The sequence below is a fragment of the Globicephala melas genome, chromosome 13, assembly GCF_963455315.2.
Source record: "Globicephala melas chromosome 13, mGloMel1.2, whole genome shotgun sequence".
Lineage (NCBI taxonomy): Eukaryota > Metazoa > Chordata > Mammalia > Artiodactyla > Delphinidae > Globicephala > Globicephala melas.
In genome coordinates, this window is record NC_083326.1 from 42,827,349 (window position 1) to 42,844,865 (window position 17,517).

Genomic DNA, 17,517 nt, shown 5'->3' on the forward strand with positions numbered 1-17,517 from the left:
AGGACCTTGGTGTTTATCCATTCTAAATGTAATAGTTTGCATCTACCAAACCCAATTTCCCAGTCCATCCCTCTCCCTTCACCCATCCCCCTTGGCAACCACAAGTCTGATCTCTATGTCTGTGAGTCTGTTTCTGAAGAATCCTACTTTTAATTAGAAGAAATACAATACTTAGACCCAGCTCGTGAGGTGTCTTTATCTCTGGGATGTGTTTAACTTCTAGTAGACATGAGTGGATGCCTACAGCTGGCCTTAGGCAAAATTGTGAAGTAGGTTAAAATGAATTCCAATATAATAAATCTGCTTTGTCTCCTATGTCTCACTGAATATTTGACAAACCTACCTGAGGTAACCCAGTCTCTCCTGCTGTCCTGGGACCTGTACTCAGTTCAGTCAACTTGCTACCCAAGTTCTCCCCTATCCCCTCCCACCATCCTCTCTGCCACACATACCCCTCCCACCATCACCCCCTTAACAATTTTATCACTCCTTGGTCCATTCGTGATTTTAAACAGGTTTGTAATCCTAGGAATCAGAGCAGGAATTCCCAACTCTGATTTCTCATGTCCACGACTGAGGACCCCTGAGAGTCTGTATTACTAGCAATATGTTAAGAATTTAGCTTTATCCATTTTGGGGTGTGGGAAGGTGGGAAGAGACAGCATGAGGGTGAAGGAGAGGACAGGGAAGGAAGAGGTACAGAGAACTAAGAAGGGTAGATGAGATTGGCACCTCCTGGCATGTGACACTGACAGTCTCAGAAAATAACACACGTTAACATGTTAAAGCTCGGAGTTATGACCTTCCAGTGAACCTTCTCATTTAATCTGTGAAGCCCAGAAAGTTGCTTAAAGTTCTATAATTACAGGCAGAACCAAAAAGACAATTTATCTATGACCATTCAACATCCAAAGATGGGAGTTAACTGGAAAGAAATTAGGTAATCTGCTGGCCCTGAAAAGTTAGGTTTTAGTCCCAGAAAGAGGGGAGGTTCATATTACTGTTCTAGGCAGAATGGAATGACACAAAGGAAAGTCTCAGGTTTCAAGACTTTATGTGATAATTATTAAGTGACTGCTGTGTACCAGGCAAACAATGAAATATGTTTCATCCTTTTTTCTCAAAGTTCGTTAAGAGGTGAACATTGTTAGGAATCATTATATTTTTAAAGAAACTTGCTGTCTGTTTTTGACTGCCTGTCAAGTTCAGTTGCTAGGGTATGAAATGACAGTGGTGTGCACGGGAAGGAATTTACATCGAACATGCTGGCTGCATATCCTCCTCCCCTGTGCCACTTAATTACATGATGTCATGAAGCAATTATCGTGACATCTAATCATGAATTTCATTTGTAACGGAGAAATTTCTTAATGACTGATATATTGCCGTCAATCTTGCCGATGAGTTTGGAGGTTTATAAGCCTTGAAAATTACTTGGGAAGTAGCTTTGACTTAATCTAGATAAAAATATGCTTCTCCTCGTCTGTGCTCACAGAATTTATGCTGTAGTTGCAAAATTGAACTACGGTAAGAAATGCTCTATAATCTGCTTTAATTATAAGAGAACAGACTGTCTTGTCAATCATTTACTGACAGTTTGTGTTGTGTCAGCAAGTGACGGGAGGTTGATAAAAAGTGCTTCAATCATACAATCCGAATTAGTGTAAAAAGGACTACACAGATTCCTCTGCTAAGAGGAAGTAAAGTGGTGAAGAAATTGGGGTAAGAATGCAGATCAGAAAATATTAATTTGAGAACATGTGAGGCTCTGTAGGGGAAATGAGGGGAATAGATGCATAAGAGGGCAAAAACTACAAGGATCCAGGCAAATTGGTAACGTTCTCTGTGTTAAAGGAAATAAGTGAAGAAGAGGCAGAGGGGGCCACTACCCGAGGAGAATAAGACAATATGTCCTAATGGGAGTTTGCATGGAATGAGGGGCAGCTTTGAGAAGTAAAGAGAGTCAGCAAAATCATCAGGAGGCTCAAGGGACAGCCAGGGCCATTGAGACGTTGGAGTAGCCTCCTGGGGGGGGGGCACCAGGAAGCTGCTCTTGCTGGACCGGAGGGTAAACCCACAGGAACACAGGGCTCTGCTCCCCATGATGAAGCCTGAGCAGTCCTGTGCAATGAGCTGACCTAAGCTATCAGCTACACAGCTTCTGTAGCAATGGTCATTGTCAATGCCAGCTTGAATTCTCATGCTCCACCAGCTTTGTCTCCCTTGAAAATATCCCTTCCCACTTCTGTGACCAGACAGACCCAATACCATGGCTCAAGTTGCCCCCCAAAGAGTAGCAGATAGTCTGTAATTATTCCTTGAGCTGCAGATGGCTTTGATAGAGGTGTGGAGTCCAAACCTTGGAGGCGGAGGGGGTGAAGAGACTTTGGTGTGATATAGGGGGGAAAACATCAGTAAACTCCCAAGCTTTTAGGTCACCAGGTCATCTGCAGAATATCAGTTCTCAGGCCCTAGCGCTGAGCCTCAAACCTTTGCTAATTTGTATCCCTGGGGTGATAAAGAGCGATGGGTTGCAGAATGAGATGGCTCCTGGTGGAAGTAGAGGAGGTGTTACAGATACTGATAATTTGGAGAGGGAATAAGGGCCACAGCTGGGATGTGACTCTGATCCCAACTGGTTGAAGGCTGGGAAGGGACTATAGGGTCAGCAACGTTTGGTAAAGTTCTGTACTTGATATGAAGCAGTTCTTTAAAGAGGTGATTTTATGCGTTGCCAGGAACCTTTTTTTTTTTTTGTGGTACGTGGGCCTCTCACTGTTGTGGTCTCTCCCGTTGCGGAGCACAGGCTCCGGACGCGCAGGCCCAGCGGCCATGGCCCACGGGCCCAGCCGCTCCGCGGCACGTGGGATCCTCCCGGACCGGGGCACGAACCCGTGTCCCCTGCAACGGCAGGCAGACTCCCAACCACTGCGCCACCAGGGAAGCCCTGCCAGGAACCTTTGATTTGGCAAAATGGCAAAATGTATCCTCTGTCAAAATGTCTGCAGCAAAGTTATGTTTTAGGAGCAAATCTTGTGGCAGTTTCAAGAGAAATTGAAGACGGGGAAAGACAGACTCGTTAGAAAAATCTAGATATGAAGTGGCTGGGGCTTGCATTGGAGATCCAGCAGATGGCATGCTAACAGCTTATCTGAACAAATCATGGAGGATATAGGAGAGGAGAAGTGGAAATCCATTCTGGTGCCTCCCAGATGCTCGTCCAGGGCTCAGCTGGATCATTGAACAATACAGATTTGTGGGCTCCATGCCAGAAATGCTGATTCGGGAGGTCTGCGAGGGGCCTCATGGGTGATTCTGATGTAGACTCAAGGTAGGAGTCATTTACCACCAGTTCAGAGGTCTCAACCTTGTCTTCCCATTAGAACATCCTGATGAACTTTAAACAAATGCTGCTATTCACGGCCCACCCTGTACCATCTACATGAGTCTTTGGGAGGGGCTCATGCATAAGTACTCAGAAAAAATCTCCCAGGTGATTTTAAAGTGCAGCCAAGATTGAGAACCATTGCTCGAGACCATAACGTGGTTGTTAGACTTCAGACTTAATGTTTTCAGAGCTTAGACAAGTGGCAGGGCGGAGCAACCCCCCTGCCCCCCCAAAAGAAACATCTGGCGAATGATAATCTAGGGTCAAATATTTGGCATTTGTTACTATCATTTTTAGGAAGAACATAAAACAGATTGGGGGAAAAATGGTTGAATACCTAATTCAAAAGATTAGGATAGTGACATCTAGTGTTGAATTTAGATGCTTACTCAGAATTTCAGTGCTCTGCCGCCACCCTGCCCCTTGGTGAATATTATTTAAAGTAAAATGCAGAGAAATAATTTCCAGTAGTCTTTTAATTCAGAGTCTTCAAGGCTATAAATTGGATGATTTGGAGACCGACGTGAGGGGGTTAGTGAGTGGGCATGTCCCAACTCAAGAAATATAATTATTTCTCTTCTTGCTTTCTAGTAAATTTGGAAAAGAAAAAAGAAAAAAACAAAAAACCCAGAAACCTGACACAGTAATTAACTGAGCCTTCCAGAACAACATCAAATAATTATCTCAAACAATTACCTGGTGTGCTGAGTTGGAGTAGATCTTTTTACACTCCTGTCTGACCCCAAATCTAGAGCTTTTTCACCCACTCCCCTGATTAGAGGTGTAGACGCCCATCTTTCCAGGAAGACAGAGAATCCCAGCCTGCCTCAGGCCCAGCCATACAGACCAGAGCGTTTTGGGCCCCCAGGTCCATTGCTGGCTGTTCCTGGCTCACGGTGGACTGAAGGAGAAATGGAGACCCCGCAGGAAGACTGAGAAATAACCACACGGGAGCCCGTTCTTTGCCTCCACTGTCTCCAGACAGGTGAGTCCGTCCTTGCTTCCAGGCAAGCAGGCGGGGAGGAGGGGCGGGACGCACCTTCAGTACCCTTCCTTCCTCTCTATGGAAATGAGAGCAGGAAGAAAATAAGCACCACCTTCCCCCAACGGCACACAGATACCTCTCTGAGTAAAAGGTGTCATTTTCTGCAAATAAATCTCTTTTGAATTTAAGTATTGAGAAGATAATAAACCTAAACTTTCTTCAGCATTTTTTTGGAATCTCAAAAACTGATACAAATAGTGGACAAGTGTATAGAGAATATACAATATAAAGTCTTAATGCAAATTTAACCTATTAAACGTAAGATTCTTATAATGGGAGGAAGGCAATCTGAGAACAGAGGTCTAGGAAGGATCAGCACAATTTTAAGTAAGATGTGGGACCCATATTAGAGAGAGAGCATGAGGACCACATGGAAATCACAACTTGCAGTTTCAAACTATGTCCACATGGTCTTTATTTTTTATTATTATTATTTTTTTGCGGTACGCGGGCCTCTCAATGTTGTGGCCTCTCCCGTCGCGGAGCATAGGCTCCAGACGCGCAGGCTCACCGGCCATGGCTCAGGGGCCCAGCCGCTCCGCGGCATGTGGGATCTTCCCGGACCGGGCCACGAACCCGCGTCCCCTGCATCGGCAGGCAGACTCTCAACCACTGCGCCACCAGGGAAGCCCCAATGGTCTTTATTTTTAACAATGGTTTTTTAGTTTGTGATCAGTAGAGTCTCCATTTCATTTAACTTGTAACTGGGGTTAAGCCATCATGAAATAAATTGGATCTTAATTTTTCACACTGAGGAACAGGCCATTTTGCTAATTCCATAATCATATCAACAAACAAATTAGTGTTTATTCAATTTGTTAGAAAATTGGGGATCTCACTTGAGCAGCTGGCTGTCTTGGCTTGCCAAATTAATTGTAGTGAACGACCTAATTTCTTAAGTAAATGAATTTGAAAAAAATCTCAGATCAAATAGGTTTGTGACTAAGCGGCAGAACTGTTAGGTTACCGTGTTTCCAGTACCAGAGAAGTCCCGTTTTTGGGTCTGAAGCTCTATTAACAAATGCCATTTTCTAACGAGACCTTTTTTTTTTAAAAAAAAGATTATTTTGATGTGGACCATTTTTTAAAGGCTTTATTGAATTTGTTACGATATTGCTTCTGTTTTATGCTTTGTTTTTTTAGTGGCGAGGCACATGGCATCTTAGCTCCCCGACCAGAGATCAAGTCTTTTTTTTTTTTGACTGCGTTGGGTCTTAGTTGCTGGGACTACTCTTCGTTGCCGTGCACGGGCTTCTCATTGCAGTGGCTTCTCTTGTTGCAGAGCACGGACTCTAGGCGCGTGGGCTTCAGCAGTTGTGGCTCGCAGGCTCTAGAGCGCAGGCTCAGTAGTGTGACGTGCGGGCTTAGTTGCTCCGCGGCATGTGGGATCTTCCGGGACCGGGGCACATTTATTTGGGCTCAACTATCAGTTGATTACACTCCAAGCGTTCCTTTCTAAGTCAGTTAAGAATGCATTTTCCGACAGTCATAGTGCTTCTGTAGTAGTTAAATTTTCTAGAATGACCCTCGAATTCCTATTTAGCACCTCTGTACTTAATTACGGTATTAATAGTAGTACATAGCCGGGATGATAGCATTATTTCTGTGAGGAAGTCAATTCTGGGTTCCACTCAGTGGGGTCAGTTCACATCTCCCCACTCTCCAGTTCCTATACAGCCCACTCTGGTTCTGCTGCTTTATAGCCTCAGAAGCAGCGGTTAGCAGTGAGGTTTCTAGGGTTCTTGTGGCATCAGAGGGAGTCCTGGGCCATTAAAGAGGGCTCTGATAATCAAAGTGGCAGTAGGGAATCACACAGGCATCCCGAGAAGCAACAGGAGGGGCGAAGATCGCACTTGTCCTCAGCAGTGGAAGGAAATGGGAAGTAAAGGTGATGGGAAAGCAGGCAGCAGAGAAGACGCTAGAATCCCCGGTGATTCCAGCACAATAGGGAGAAGACATCCAGTTAGTAATGCTCTGTTGCCAACACTAGGGGGCACCGTTGTCATTGAAGGGGTGCCCCTCACCCGGACTTCAATAACCTTGGAGTTGTATTATGGGGAGGCTCTGTTTTCAGCAGGAAATTGGAGGAAGTGAACTCCTGAATGAGACACCCATGTCTAGGTAAGAGATGGTTATATGTCAGGCATTTGTAAGTCGAAAACGACGTTACAAACTTTTATTTATATGTTATAAAGTTCTCCATACATTAAAAAAGTATAAATTTAATAAACCAGGAGATATAGTAGGATTATATGGCTTCATGCTTTTTTATAGACCAAGTTGTGTGACCTCAACTGATAGTTTCTCTCCAGAAGTGCATTTCGAATGCATCCTTCTGACAGCATTGTGGACGAATGCAGAGAAAGCTAAGAATGAATACAGGAAGGATAATTAGGAAGTGATTGAAACAATGCAGGTAAGAGATGTTCAGAGCCCGATCTTGGGCAGGAGATTGAGAACACTTAGGCTGTAAAATTGGACAGGCTTGAGAAATCTGACATGAAGGCAAGGAGGGAGAATAGCAAAGGGCGCTCACTGGTTCCTGATTGACTAAGCAGGTGCCAGTGAACGCTGATGAAGGAACAGTTTTGGGGGAACAATGGTGAGTTCACTATTAGACACATTGAGTTAGATGCACCCAGGGACTATAGGTATGGAAAGATCCTGCAAGCCTGGATCAATGGGGAGTCCAGTGTTGGAGACAGTGATCCAGGTGTCACCGGCCTGCAAGTGACAAGTAAACGAGGAGAATGCAAGGAACTGGGGCTAAGAGCTTATAGAGGACACAGGTCCAGGAAAGAATCTTGTGGATCAGCAGCATTTAATGGTCAGAGAGAGGAGAGATCCTGGCAAGAGTTTATATTCTGGAAAATCAAAATCTTTAACTGGGTTTACAAAGCACCTAAACCAACCTATCTGCTCCCTGGCTACTTAATACTGTTCAATGATGACTGTTAAGAACACTTATAATGGGCTTCCCTGGTGGTGCAGTGGTTGAGAGTCTGCCTGCCGATGCAGGGGACACGGGTTCGTGCCCCGGTCCCGGAGGATCCCACGTGCCGCGGAGCAGCTGGGCCCGTGAGCCAAGGTCGCTGAGCCTGCGCGTCCGGAGCCTGTGCTCCGCAACGGGAGAGGCCACAACAGTGAGAGGCCCGCATACCGCAAAAAGAAAAAGAACACTTACAATGAACATAAAATAGGTGGCTTCTTCCTCCTTTAAACTCTTACTGAAATATATCATGTAATAATTTGCAAAGAATTTAACACTGATTAAAACAGGATTAAATAAACAGTCTTTGGTGATCTTTTAGAGGAGACTTTTACAGGTTATAAATATGTGCGTTGACTTGAAAATTTTTATTACAGAACAATAAACTTATTTCTGCCAATTTCATATTGTTTTGGTTAGCCCTAATAACATCGTTAACGTTTTCATATTTTAACATTGTCAGTAATGATTATGTCATCATTTTCTAATTGGAAAATACATCTTAGTTTTTTTAGGAAGAAATTAGAAGCAAATATGAAAAATATTAACAATGACTGTGATGGTAGAAGTATATTGTCGTTATAATACATATTTAAATTTCAAAAGATTAAATAGTTTTAAAAAACTGTTTATTTTCCATATTTTCCAGCTGCAGCCTGCAGTGAGAACACGTGATTACAAACTTCTTTTTATACATGTTGAGTGTGCCAGGATTTAAAATCTGACCTCACGATTTATTATGTAAGTCATTTTTTATGTAAAAGGCTACATTCATAAATAGAAAAGTCATTCTACAGTTTTATTTTCTAGTTTTATATTTTTGACCATAATAGAGAAGTATCAGTATTTCATTAGTGACTGAAGACCTGCCCTCATTTCTGTTTCAACATGTGTGATTCTAGGAGATTTCAGTAGAGCTATGGTTTTTCAAGTTCTGATTCCTCCCACTCTAATAGCCATTGACACCACCATTACAGGCACCACTGCTGCCAGCTGAAACGGAGGCATTGTAGCCAGAGGAAAACCATCCTGTAAGCAGCCATTGCAGGCCTGTGCCCCCAGACTAACTGGAGGCCGGCTGATGAGAGGTCCACAGTAACCGTTTTGTCAAGTTCTTCTCAAGGCAGCCTCTAGAGGGCAGAGAAATCACAAGCCCGTGAGCAGTTCTGTGCAGCTACCCAGTATTCTGCATCCCTTCTTTAACAATGTTATGTGGTGTGCTTTTTAAATTTCATTTCAAATTGATTTGTTTTCATAATATATTTGACCCAATTTCAAAGTTATGAAAGAATGTTCTTGTTCCCCAGAAACAACCAATACTACCCAACATCACCAATTCCTTATGTATCTTTTCAGAGACAGTGGTGGGGGGTGTGCATCACCCTATCTTCTCCCTTATTTTTATACAAATGGTAGCAGCCATACACCTTATTCCATGTCTTGCTTTTTTCACTTAGTATTGCCTTGGGTAAAATTCAATGCAAGGATATAGAGAGTTTTCTTGTTTATGGCCGCAAATTCTAGCTATGGGTGTGCATAATTTTCCAACTAATAGTTCAGTGAAGGGCATTTAGTTGTTTCTGCAGTACTACTGAGCCTTGGACATGCATAATTTCATTTACACATTGAGTACATCTGTAGCTTAAAAACAGGGAATTGCTTCACACAATTACGGGGGCTGGCGAGTCTGGTATCTGTAAGATAGGCTAGCAGGCTGGAAACTCAGGCAACAGGTCATGTTGTAGTCTTGAGTCTGAGCTTCGTACAGCAGGCCAGCAGGCTGGGAACTCAGAAAGGATTTTTTTTTTTTTAATTTATACTGTTAATTCATTCATACCTTCACTTTGAATCCAGCCAACGAATATTTAATATGTTCCATGCTCTGCACTAAGCATAGGGCACATAATGTGAGCAAACACCATTCTTGAGGTGTTTTCACATGCTTGTGACAAATCTGTCATATTTCTGGCAGCTGCCATATTTTTCCCTGCCGGAACCAAGGAGACAATTGCTTCCTCTCTCTTCATCCTTCCCCAAATTTTTTCCCACTGCCCTGCTCCTGCCTGTCAACCTGTTTTGAGTGGCTTAGGTGTATCTGTCCCCCTCCACCCCCAAAACACACACACACACACACACACACACTTTCATAGATGGGCAGAGCTGCTGGCCAGAGTCTCTGCCCAGGCTCTTCTGCAAGCAGGAACACAGTCTGCGTAGATCTGAGCTTGTTGTAAGTGCACTTCTTCTCCATCTCTGTCTGATACCCAGTGGTCGAGGACCACAGATTTTCCCCTGTGATCCCCATGAGGAGAGACCCAAGTGGGCCTCCTGGGAAGTGTCTGAAATGCTGGGGAAGCTGGAGGTCCACCTTGGGCTCTCTTTTTCCCCCTAGGGAAACCATAGACCAAGGGGGGGACCTCTTGGTGCAGTGCTGTGCTGGCCTAAGGGAGGGGCAACAAGCTCCAAGTGAAACTTCTCTTACCCTTCAAATTTGGTCCTTCTCCATCTCTGTGGTCCAGGGTGAGGCTTAAGCCTCACCTCCTGTCTCCACCCCAGGTTCTGGGAGTTTCACAATGGTGTCTCGTCTATGGATGGTTGCTAGCTGGTCTTCCTTTGAAGGGGCTGAATTCAGGAATGACCTATGGTGCCATCTTCATGACATCACCCTCCAGAATAGATTTCTATTTCACCATCTTGGAGTAGAACTCCTTTTATTCTTTCTCTCTCTCTCTTTTTTTTTTTTTTTGCTCTTAAGTTCTTCAACTGATTGGATGGGCTGCACCCACATCACTGAGGGTCACCCCCTTTACTCCTTTAAAGTCAACTGATTGTAGATGTTAATCATGTCTATAAAATCCTTCACAGCAACATCTAGACTAGTGTTTGATCAGACAAATGGGCACCATAGCCTAGTCAAGTTAACACAAAAAATTTAACCGTCATATCTGGTTACTCTCCACAGAGGCTGTACCGATTTACTCTCTTACCTAGAACGTTTGAGAGGGGCATGCCCAAGGTAGCATTAGAGGATAGTTATCAAAGCATTTTGAAAGAGGTTCTTGTTTGCCTCTGTAAACCATCTTATACTATTACACTAATAATAGCAATAACTCCACTTGAATTATCTCTTACAATGTTTTGGAGGCTGTTCTTACTTTTGCTGGGGAAGGTGGGGAAAATGATATTGACCTGGATTTTTAAAAAATTCTCCTTAAAACTTTAAATTCCCTCTGTAAACAAAGTCTTTCCGAAGAAAATCTCTCTCTCCCCCGAGGACACTGCTTCCTCTGCAGGCTTCTCAAGAAGAGTGCTGAGAATCATCCTTGCTCTTGTTTGTCTCTTCCAGGTCATTTCTTCTCCTCCCCAAAGCACCCACTCTTGAATCTCAAGTCATCAGGCTTTTCAACCACTTCTCTACATTGCTAATATTCTCCACCAACTCCCAGATCACACTCCCTCATTTCTCTCTCTCTGTTTTTTTTTTTTTTTTAGTTCCTGGATCACTGTTATTCTCTTCAACTGTATTTCTCTTCCAATGATTAGCTATTTGAGTATCTACACAGGTGAAGCTTTCACATTCTGCTCTGGTTGAACTGGATTTTTAAGGGTGAGTAAAGATCTAGGCAAACAAGGTGCGAAAGGGCTAAAATTCAGGTTTTGTGAATAGGGAACTACAGAGTGAGATTCAAATTAAGTTGGGGCAAGATCCCGGCCATATATAATTTTCTTTCTTTCCTCCCTCCCTTCCTTTCTTCCTTCCTTCCTTTCAACTGAAGTATAATCGACATACATTATGTTAGTTTGGGATGTACAACATAACAATTTGACATTTGTATACATTGCAAAATAATTTATTTAGACTCTATGAGTATATGATGAAAGTCATGAATATTTTCATTGTAGGAGTAACAGGCTAAAATTTGTGTATGTAAAGATAACTTTGATTGTAATGTAAAAGGTCAGTTGGAGAGAATTGTTGCTAGGGATTCTACCAGGCTAAGGAGGTGTGTCTCTTGGTGTCATATTATTTCTTAGATGATATTTTTGTTCATTGTGCCACATCCTGGATTTCAGAGGCCAAGGTAAGTATATCCTGATTGGCAATGTCACCCCATCACCCGGGCTAGAGTTGTTCTCACTGGTGAACTATCTCCAGGGTACCCCAAAAGAAGTTAGGTACTTGGGATACCATAGCCTTATTGGTCCTGTCCTTTAAGCTGAGTAGGACAAGGCGGGGGGATTTTAAGTTCTCTGAAGATGGATGGGAGTAGAAAAATGTAATTTAGTGGATAAGTGTGTAATTTTGGAGTCTGGAACCCAGGAAGTCTGGGTTTGAACCTAAGGTCTGTTTTGCGATTGGCTATGTGATCTACAGTGGCCACTTAATCCCTGAATGCCCTTTCCCTTACATAAAATGTAGCAATGAAAATAAAAATAGTACCTTTGCCACACAGAGTTATCAGCCAAAGTACACACAGGGCAGTGCCTAGCACATACTAAATCTTAATAAATGTTAGCTATTGTTGTGTTTGTTTATATTACTTTGTAGCAAGCTAACTCTTTGGGAAAAGTCCTTTATTTAGTGTTTCAAACTCCCGTTTGCAAAGCAGGAGTAAAGAAATAATGTTAGTAGGTTAGAGACATATAGAATATAATGTTGCAATTAAATAATCATAAAATCACATTTATATTAGCTTTGTTGCTTTTTAACTTTATCGTATGGAGTAAGGGTATTATTTGATAAAATATTTATTTGTGTCAATATGTGTGTTGTGTGTGTGTGTACTGGATCACCATGTAAAATGTATTTTTACTCTAGCTCACAATAAAAAATTTTATATATATATATATATATATATATATATATATATATATATATATATATATATATATATATTTGCGGTACGCAGGCCTCTCACTGCCGTCGCCTCTCCCGTTGTGGAGCACAGGCTCCGGACACGCAGGCTCAGCGGCTATGGCCCACGGGCCCAGCCGCTCCGCGGCATGTGGGATCCTCCTGGACCGGGGCACGAACCCGCGTCCCCTGCATCGGCAGGCGGACCCTCAACCACTGTGCCACCAGGGAAGCCCACAACAAGTATATTTTTAACAGTTTGAAAAGAAGCAGTGAGGCTAGAGCCCTGAGGCACTGTCAAGACCTGAGACTCCCAAATGTTGCAACTGTTCTACCCTAGGAAGGGGAAAATTCAAAACACCTAAGCTTCTACCATGTTCCTGTAGGACCTTCCTGGGATCCTTGGTTGGTAAGAGAATGCAAAGGGGAGATCCTTAGCTTATTTACTGTCTGCCCTTCTAGACACTCCTGGATTCCCAAGATCCAACAGAGGTCCCAGTTGCACTATTATACAAAACAAAAACAAAAACAGAAACACAAAATGAAAAAAAAGCCCTATATAATATATCCTTCTCTGTAGCCAGTGTTTGCCTCTTTTCTTCTGGGTCCCTGGCAAGCCTGAGAACTGCCTGAAAGGGTGGTCAACCTCCTGGTATATAAATGGGTGGGAAGTAGCACCAGGCTACTGTGAAAGGGCACCAGAAACCTGGTATCTATTGAGAACTATTGAGAAGTTAATGCCACCAGGAGGCCTGTGGCATGGTAGAAATTCCATACTGTAATAAAGTGTGAATAATGGATAAGACTTTCTAGAAAATTGTCTTGTGGCCCAAAAATAATGTAGGAGGCTGAGAAGAAAATTTCCATTCTCTCCTTTTAGCACTTTGACCCTTTCTGCTGCTGCATGCCCCTGTTTTTTCAACTTGGCCATATAAAGATGGAAAAAAAGATTTGGGGGAAGAGTATAAAAATTAAGAATTTAAATAAATAAGTCTAATAGATATTATGACAATAAATGAAAATTTAAAATAGATTTAAAAACTGAAAGCCTAACAGGTAAAAGATAAAAGGTAGAACTAGAAAGGTAAATTTTTTTTTTTTTTTTGGTCACGGGACTCTCACTGTTGTGGCCTCTCCCGTTGCAGAGCGCAGGCTCAGCGGCCATGGCTCACAGGCCCAGCCGCTCTGCGGCATGTGGGATCTTCCTGGACTGGGGCACGAACCCGTGTCCCCTGCATCGGCAGGCGGACTCTCAACCACTGCGCCACCAGGGACGCCCCAGAAAGATAAATTTTAAGATGAAAGCACAGCCTGTGAGATCATAAAGTTAAAAAAGTAAGGAAACCAAAGTTAAGAACAGGAAAAAAGAAAAGAAATACAGGACAAGAATTTTTTTTTTTTTTTTACCATAGTAAGTCAGTGCAATTTATTATTGTAGTTAGAAGCACAACCTACCATGTTCTCATAAAACAGAGTACCAGTAAAGTACGAGAAAACGGTTCACAGAGATGATAGCCCTTTAGCCTTTTGTGACTTCAGAACTTAAAAAGACAAAGGCCAACTAGGACTTCTATTTGACATTCAGATAGTTACTTGCTCAACACTAACTGAGTTAGGAGATAGCTAAACATCTCATTCTTATTTACTTATGGTGTTCTCAGAAAGTTCCTATTTGGACGTGGACAGTTCTCAACCTGGCAGCACATCTGAGTTTTATGTAAGAAGCTTTAAAAAATTACCAAATGCCCGGACCAATTAAATCTGGAAGGTAGAGCCCAGAACATTAGTTTTTGTTTTCTCAGGTGATTCCAACTTGCAGCCAGGCTGCACACCACTGATGTATCCCTTTCAGAAAGCCGTTGCATGAAAGCCATATCGTATCTAGATAGTACTGTTTATTCTAAATTTCACCAGGAAAACGGACTTTTAGAAGACACAGCTGCGCTTCTTCTAAAGGCGCAGCTTCCTGTTTCAGAAGCGCTGGTCCTTGGAGGTTATGTGGAGCGCTGCTTGAAGAGGACCCAGTCCTAGTCTTGGCAGAGGAGGCAGAGTTTCAGGCTCCGGCAGAAACGAAGAATGTCCAGACGCCCGTGAGCACCAGGATGATGTATGCCGACACCAGCTTTAATCCGTAACGAGGATTTATGAAGCTCAGGGCTGACACCAGCAGGTGGGGGAGAAGAACTACAAGAAGGGCGTACCACTTTTTCTTCTCACAGGCGTCCAAACGCACAGTGCCCCAGAACACGTGTAGCAATATGATCACCAGCGTCATGGAAGCTGAATTTAGGAAGCACTGGGGAGGGTCTCCATGAATGCCCACCGTGCCCAGACCCAAAGAGTCAGACAGGGTATTTACAAAGGAAAATACTCCACTCATGATTCCAAAGCCCAAACCAGAAACATAAGCTATTAATCACATAGAGGGTGCCGTCTCACCTGGGTTTATACTCTTCAAGCCCACACGGGCTTTAAAAAAAAAAAGGTTTATAATATGCAAAATGGCACATTTCTTGGATAAGGACTGAGACTAACACTCCAAAGATCAGCAGATATTTCTGTATTGGTCCATCTTAGGACAAGAATTTTTGGTTGGTAAGATTTTGTGTTTGTTTCTTTTTAATTAAAGCATTTTCTAGAGTTGTTTTATTCCTTTCAAACTAACCATTTTAAAACAAAAGCTTTAATTGTGTGTGTGTGTGTGTGTGTGTGTGTGTACATGTGTGTGAGTGTATAAAACAAAAGAAAGACACGGGGGATGAGCGCTACCAGCTCCCTCCTCTGGCTTCTGCCTAAGTCAGAGTTACTCCTTCCGACAAAGCCCAGACACAAGTGGGCGCATCTCACTCTGATTCAGTTTCTGAGGAAACCCCGGAAAGGTGCAACATATTCACAAACCACTGCTCAGCTATGGAAGCAAATGTAGGCTTCTCAAATATTCAATCATGGACTTAACGGAAAGTGGGCAGGGGGACACACGCATGTCAGTTCACTGATTTCAGTCCTTTTCAATTCAAATAGTCTCTTTCAACTCCATCTTCAAATTGCTTCTTCTCTCCCCATCTCCAAGATGGCATCTATAGGGTTGGGTTGGGGGAGCTTTAAGGGTTCTCATGGTGACAAGGAATTGAGGGACTTCTTATCCACATAGGAGAGGAGCAGTCCTTCTGAGCCCTCTCTGGTTCCTGCTCTGGGGTTTGGTGTCCTCTGAAGGGTTAGTGACTGGTAATACCTAGCGGTGTTTGGTATTGTGATGATGTCCACAGCCAAAATCCACCATTTGCCCATCAGTTTTGAAATGCTTGACATTCCTCTATCCTGGGCCTCAGCAAGTCCACTGGTCATCTCAGCGTTTATTTGCGACTTCCTAGGGCACACACTAGTGTCTGGGTGCACTGCACCCTCCACTCAGGCATGGGCAGCCAGGCGTGGTATTTCAGGTTCATCTACCTGTTCTCTTCCTGTCACATGTGATACAACCTCTTCTTGGAGGCTCTCAGATTTCCCAGGTTCTATATGGTGAAGGAAGCAACTAGCTCCAAGTTTCCCTCCTATTTGTCTAGATACATCTACTTCTTTGTTCCCTCTGGAATTTGGTCTGGAGCAAGTTGCCAGAACACATATATCTTTTGCTCCCCTTTTCTCCTTTCCCTTTCCACCTTCTCTGGGAATGAAAAGTATAGTCTTTAACCTTCCTTTTCGCATGGCAGGTATCCCCCTTACAGCATAGTTTTGCTTCTCCCTATCCCTGGCTTAATGGTAAAGTGGGCAAAGTCTGAATCTTGATGTACTAACTGAAGCTTAAAGCATTTAGAAAACAATTTCTCTTCCAATAAACCTCATCTTAGTAATCTCTTGCTAGGGACTCAAAAAAAGGTACTTTGGTCATCAAAAGCCCAACATATAGCTCTATCTTCTGGGAAGCTGTTGATTATGAGGGTCCACAGGGAGGTTAGAACTGCTTTCCCCCATAAGCAGTGCCTTCCCACAGGCAGGAATGCAGAGGAGCAGAGTGGAAGGTCACACCCACCCTCTTGGCCATTCACCTCTATCTAGGAGGATTCTGCCTGTATAGCTGTGCTCTCCTGACTTGGAAGTTAGGGCTGCCTCTCAGTGGTTTTCAAGGCTGATTCTACAAGCACCACCCTTCCAGCTCTGCGGAGGCCACGGGGTTAGGTGCAGTACGATGCTGGTTCCCACAGGGATATATGGAGATGTGAATGTGAGGCAACTTCCGAACAGTTTGAAATAATTCCTTGAGATTTCTGATGTGGGCTAATCATAAGACATTAAGTCAACACAGCATCTTCTCATTACTTCCTTCTTACAAATAGGTCCTGTCTTATTTCCATCTAGGTCAGAGTTTCTCAGTCTCAGCACTATTAACATTTTAGGTCATATGGTTCTTTTCTGTGAGGGGCTGTCCTGTGCGTTGTAAGATATTAAGCAGCATCTCTGGCATCCATCCACTGTTTGCCAATATCAGTTCTTACCAGTTGTGACGACCAGAAATGTCTGCAGACATTGCTGAATGTGCCCTGGGGAAGCAAAGCAGCCCTGTTGAGAAACACTAATTTAAACCTTGGTCTTATTTTGATGTCGTTGCGATGTTTTAATTGTGTGCTTTTAAAAAATATAGAAATATTTTACTTACTTCTGATTCCTGAAGTAGTAAAACTCATCATAAAATATTTTCCACATAAGTTTTAACATTTTGACAGTTTCATCCATGCATGGCTTTTCCCCCCCATTTGTAGCCATACAAATGTTTAAAAAGTTTTCTTTATAAAAATGGGATTTACCATTCTGTTTTGAATTTTTCTTTTTTATTTAGTAATACTTGTGTTTCTTATTTTTGACTTGTCTGTTCATATCCTTTGACTTTTTTATGTTGAGGTGTTATATTTTTCTTCTTAACTTGTAAAATATATGTGTGTGTGGCTAGAGAATATCAAGTTTTGCTTGTTATGTATGTTTCAAATGTTTCCCAGAATTTATGTTTTTCTCATATACAGAAATTTTAATTTTAATATAATCAAATTCATCGATATTTTCCTTATTGTTTTAACTTTTTGGGGGTCATGTTTAGGAAAACCTTTCTGATCCCAAGATTATAAAAATATTCACCTATATTTTCCTCTATCTTCATTTTAGTTTGTTTAAATTTTTTTGATTATTATTTTATTCTCCTTTAAATTTTTCTTCAGTTCTGTAAATTTTTTGTCTTCTGCTTCTTCTAG

At 42.6% G+C, this 17,517-nt stretch overlaps 1 pseudogene; it reads right to left on the reverse strand.

The window, feature by feature from the left end:
• Window positions 1–14,271: 14,271 nt before the first annotated feature.
• LOC115863620 (gamma-secretase subunit APH-1B pseudogene) lies at window positions 14,272–15,260 on the reverse strand (annotated as a pseudogene).
• Between the last annotated feature and the right edge of the window lie 2,257 nt (window positions 15,261–17,517).